Below are 5,903 nucleotides of genomic sequence, written 5' to 3'. Positions count from 1 at the left end.
TTGAATTTGCACTGCTTGGGGTGGGGGTGTTGTAAAATTTATTTGAAAAAAACTCAAGTTCTTTACTTTTAAACGTTTTATTGTTCCTGCATACGCTGCAGCACTTCCCGCTCCCTACTTCCTTATGTTGGCTTGCGATTCCACCATGAGGCGCCATTTTGGTGGTTTACTGCTCCAGTGTTTTGAATCGCTTTAACTCAGTGGAAGTGCCTGATGCAGCATGGTTAACTAAGGGATCTCAGGCAATTGGGTGTTGCTTGTAGGCAAAGCCTAACATGTGCCAAAAAAGTCCGGGAAACCTGGCGATCTCTCAGGGACAGTCTTACTCTCCTTCCCAGAAGCCTGCATTAAGCTTAGTAGTCGTTACTCCTCCCTGGTACTGGACACCAATCGTAACAAGCATTTGCAATGCAATAGGTCTCGCATTTATGCGAGTTTGAGCTATTGACATTGCAAATGACAATGCCTTTTATTTTTGCTTTTAAAACGTAAATAAAATGCATTGTCATTTACAATTCCAATAGCATAAACTTGCGTAAATACGAGACCTGTTGCATTGCAAATGCTTGTTATAGTTAAATCAACATGTTCGAGAACCCTCTAGCAGGCGTTCTCGCCCATCTATCCATCATAGGTGCTGGCCGCGTCTCTGCGTCAGACCCATCCATACAGACCTGGTCAGATTCTGCTTGGGTGCGCCGAGGCAAAAGACATTCCTTTCCCTATCTCCGGCCTTGGAGAACCTTGCACAGCGCATCCTCCCTATGTCCTAGAGATAAGCATAGAATGCACAAAAACAAGCTCAAGGCACAAAATAACCTTACGAGGTATGTCTTGCACCAGCTCGTACTGGTTTACGTGAAAAACATGTTTGTTACTGCTGAAGTGTAACTACAGGTCAAAGCAGCACAAAATGGAAATGCAATACAACAAAATGTAAGACCAGAGCATCACATGGAATCGAGGTCAATATGCAGTTTAGCACGTGTAACGTGTAAAATGGCAAATGCAATACATTCCACCCCTTGACCTTCGATTCACCCATCATATCCCATTGGCCTAAATACTATGGATCTGGGACGAAGAAGGGAGAGAAGATTAGGAATACATTGAATACAACAACATAATGAAATAGAAAGACAAATATTCACTACGATAACACCCAAGATATAACGAAGCTGTCCAAAATTAGGTAGCCACCCAAACAACCAATCCCACCATCCTTGATCAACGTTTTGGGTAACCCCTTTTACTAAATCTTTTAAAGCATTAATATGCGCATGGATAGATGTAGAATGATCAGATAAATTGAAACAACAGAGTCCATCAAAGTCCTCGCAACCGTGGTTGTGTTTTAACAACAGATAGTCCACAGCTGCCCTATTCTGCAAAACAGCTTTTCTCGTGCCTTGAACATCTAATAACAAATCAGCTAAAGCAGCAGAAGTATGATTGAGATTCTTCGCAATTAAACAGGCAAGCTTAGCAATAGTTCTTGCATTATATACGGACAGTCCTGGCACTCCTACAATGGAAATAGCCAAACTAGTATACTCTGCCCTAGAAAGCAAGTCAATATTGGAATCACAATCCTCAGGTAATTGAACAGCAGCTCTAGGGGAGCGAATATGTGTGATAGACTGCATAGGAAAAAGCATAAGACTTAATCGTGATAAGGCACAAGGTCCTCCAGTTATATTAGCTGGTATGTAAGTGTATGAAATATTGCCACACGAGAACAGTCATCCCTTAGATAATTTCACATGGTTAACATGGCTAGCGGTTCACACTGTATGATTACAGACCATATGATTGATAACATTACTGCAAAAGCTGTCATGTCGTGACTGACATAATGTTTGTTGATCAGTGGTCAATTGTGTGCTTTTCTCTAGTTTCAATTGGCCACACTTGCCAATTTTGGCAGGGTCACAAGTTAGTTGATAGCAAACGTCTCCAGTAGTGATGTTGTAGGTAACAATACTCGTCATGTTCCTCCAGAGGTTATCTGTAACCTCCGGGCAAAAACGACAGTACTCATAAAGACTCAGATGTGTTTGAACATCAGTTTCCTCCACTACCCCATCAAAGTTAGTTTGGTTGAAAATGTGCAGAAGCACACGTGCAGGGGTAGGTACGGCAACAAGACAAGTGGATATCATATCAGCTGTACTCTGAAGATTTCTCAAACAGAAGTGGGAAGTGTTCAGCACATTCTCGGCCAAGTAGGTCCAGATGTTATCTGGTTGCTGCAACAATGCTGTCATCTGACTTGGGCGGTTGATCCCCTTCGGCATCCCCGGGCCCTCCCGGACCCCTCCGGACACGCCCAAATACAGACCACACAGCGCAAGCATCGCAGCGGCAAGCCATACTGTGATCTAGAAACAGAAAACAAACTGGTATAATCACTCTCGTAAATAACATTTTTCAGCAGGTACATTTTCCCACTTTTCCTGTACGGGTCTCATGATGACAAGGATATTATCCTTTCCTTTAGCGATTAATTCTGCAGGTTCAGGAGGTTTGTTTGGGGACTCTACCCATACTTTCGCCCCTGGGTTCTCGCACAGTTAGAAGGGCTGGGGCAGTCCCCTTCATGACATTTCCTCCATAAACCGGCATGATGACCATTTGGGCAACTCGGTCACCGGGTTGCACAATCAGATCATTGTCTCCACTGTTATATAGAATAACTTTGATCTCCCCCTGGTAATCGGCATCGACCACCCCTCCCAAAACCTGGATGCCTTTAAGGGCAAGCCCAGATCGAGGAGCGATCAGTCCGAAATGCTCTGGGGGAATTTGAACTCCAACTCCTGTCTCAATCAAGGTAATGTCTCGTGGTTGCAGTCGATAGAATTTTAGGGCATGTAAATCAAGACCAGCAGCTTCGGGTGTGGCACGATATGGAGCTAAAGCTCCGGGAGCTGTCTCCCAGTACAGAATCGTGTTTGTGGCCACATGGGGCTTGATCTGCAAAGCTGAGGTCAACATGCGCATCAAAGGAGTTTCTGCATTAGCAAGGGGTCGGTTGTTCAAAATTTGCAATGCATCAGACAAGTGATCCCTCCACCCCTTCAATGACCCATCAGACAACTTTTTCAACTGCTCTTTCAACAAACCATTTATTCTCTCAATCAAACCCGCTGCCTGTGGGTAGTAGGGTATGTGATAGATCCACTCAATGTTATGCTGCACACAAAAATCTTGCACCTTCTTTCCTTTAAAGTGTGACCCATTGTCACTCTGGACCTGCAAAGGAATTCCGTAATACAAAATCAACAAATTCAAAGTTTTCAGAGTGTTAGACTGGGTTGCTCTCTTGCATGGAAAGGCGATGAGATAGCCAGTATAGGTATCCACCACCGTACAGGCATACTGACATCCTCGACACATTGACGTTGGCCCGATGAAATCAATTTGCCATATTTGCCCTGGCAACTTCCCTCTGCCTAGCTGGCCTCTCACTACCTGTGAAACCGGTCTGTGTTGGGTATGCTGACAAACGGGACAGTGAATAATCGCAGTTTTAATCAAATCTAGGGAAATATGCATCTCTCTACTTTCTGCCCACCTGCTAGTGTCCCGCTCGCCCAAATGTCCGCTTTTCTGATGCGCCCATTTAGCCATGCCCACCACGTCAGAATCCTGCGTCGCCACCTCAGCTTCACGAATCTTCGCTTCTTGGTCTGCAAAGGAATTGCACCAATGCTCTAGTGAGTCAGTCGGGCAATGAGCATCAATATGATAAACTGTGACTGTACCCTGGGACAACAATTCCCAAATCTCCTGCCACAACTCCTTTCCCCAAACCTCCCTATTGTGAATCATCCAATTATGAGCATGCCATGTGGGAAGCCAAGTGGCTAACCCATTGGCCGTAGACCATGAATCAGTATAAATGTGACATGTACCAGGGAGCTCTTGCTTTAAAGCCTGGTAAACTGCGTACAATTCTGCAAACTGACTACTTCTTCCCTCTCCAGTAGTCGACAGCAACTTTTTGGTCACAGGATAGTATGACACCGCTTTCCAATGTCTCTTGGTCCCCACATATCTGGCTGAGCCATCTGTAAACCACACATGCTTTTTGTCCTCTGCGTACAACTCTGAGAATGGCCCGCCCCATTTCACTGGGGACTCTCGCACTTTGGATTCATCTTGCAACATTTCTGCATCTGCTACTGGAGTTTGCGTCACTTGTTCATGCAGCACTGCAGTACCTTTAGGAGCCACTCGTGCCCTGTCTTGTATGTACCACTTTCACTTTATGATGCTAGCCTCCTGTGCATGCCCAATCCTGTGTGTCTTGGGTGAGCTCATCACCCATTGCATGATAGGAATTTCAGGTCTCAAAAACACATTGTGTCCCAAGGTCAATTGCTTGGTATCCACCAGAGCCCAATAACATGCCAACAACTGCTTTTCAAAAGGAGTGTACCGCTCTCCAGCATCAGGTAATTTCTTTGTCCAAAACCCTAGGGGCACCTTCTGTCTCCCCGGTTTTTGCCACAGGCTCCAGGTCGCATACTGATCCTGGACTGTTACATTCAAATCAATGCTTCCCTCTCGTATGGGCCATAGATCCAGGGCACGCTGTATAGCCTCCTTCTCTGACTCAAATGCCTGCTGCTGGGCCTCCCCCCACTCAAACTCATGCTTCTTCCATGTAACCTTGTACAGAGGGGCCAAGATCTGACTCAAATGGGGAATGTGCTGTCTCCAAAAACCAAACAATCCAATGAAACGCTGCGCCTCCTTCCTGTTTCGCGGTACTGCAAACTCCTTGATCTTTTGCCTTACTTGTGGCAGCACCTCTCTATGCCCCTGATGCCACTGAATACCTAAAAACTTCACACTCTGGGAGGGTCCCTGCACCTTCTCTGGGTTAATCACCCACCCTTTGCTTTGCAAATGCTCTACAATTCTGTCTAGTTGAGCCTGCACCTGTTCTTGGGTCTCTCCTTGAATCAACACATCATCAATGTAATGACAAAGTTGTACCCCAGGTATAACTGACACCTCATCCAAATGCTCTGCCACCAACCGGTGACAGATTGTAGGGCTATGTAAATACCCCTGTGGCACAGATTGGAATGTAAACTGTCTACCATTCCACGAGAAGGAGAATTGTTCCTGGGACTCGAGGGCAATTGGAATCGTGAAAAAAGCATTGGCAATATCAAGTGCCGCATACCATGTCCCATTGTGTTTCTGAATTTTCTCAATCAAATTGATGGTGTTGGGGACCGCGGCTGTCAACGGGGCGCATGCTTATTCAGCTCGCGGTAATCAACAGTCATACGCCAGCTTCCATCCGGTTTGCGCACACAGGGTTATTCCACGCCGTGGTAACCGGTCTCACCACCCCCGCCTCCACCAAGTCCCGTATGGTTGCGGTAATCTCATCATGTCCCCCTGGGATCCTGTACTGCTTCATGTGAACCACTTTTGTTGCTTGGGGCACCTTCACTGGGGGAATCTTCAAGCGCCCCACCCTCACAGCAGCCACAGAGAGGTACTGCTTTGACCCAAACTGATAGCATCCGTCATCCAAATATAGGGTCATACCTTTCAAAATGTCAATACCAATAATGTACTCTGGAATGGGCACAATCAAGACAGTGTATGCTCTCTTGAGAAGTCTGCCTATTTTCATCTGAATTACAGTTTGCACTGCTGGTGTCTCCTGTCCACCCAAACCCGTGATAGTAAAATACTGTCCTTTAAATTTTCGTCAATTGCCATGTATCAACGTGGCCTCCGCTCCGGTGTCTACTAAAGCCCGCACCTCCTGAACGTTTCTATTTTTCCAATAGATCTCAACCCTCACATGCGGTCTATTATCTTTGCGAGCCCATCCCTGCAGCGGAGCTTGGCCCATTTCCTAATCTAATTTT

General features: G+C 45.9%; 1 pseudogene; it reads right to left on the bottom strand.

Moving 5' to 3' along the window:
• Positions 1 to 949: 949 nt before the first annotated feature.
• Positions 950 to 2,297, bottom strand: LOC146796426 (uncharacterized; annotated as a pseudogene).
• Positions 2,298 to 5,903: the final 3,606 nt, after the last annotated feature.

The sequence above is a fragment of the Triturus cristatus genome, chromosome 10 (genome assembly GCF_964204655.1).
Source record: "Triturus cristatus chromosome 10, aTriCri1.1, whole genome shotgun sequence".
Taxonomy (NCBI): domain Eukaryota; kingdom Metazoa; phylum Chordata; class Amphibia; order Caudata; family Salamandridae; genus Triturus; species Triturus cristatus.
Note: the sequence above shows the minus strand (reverse complement) of the source record. Positions and strands in the feature narration are given on the sequence as shown.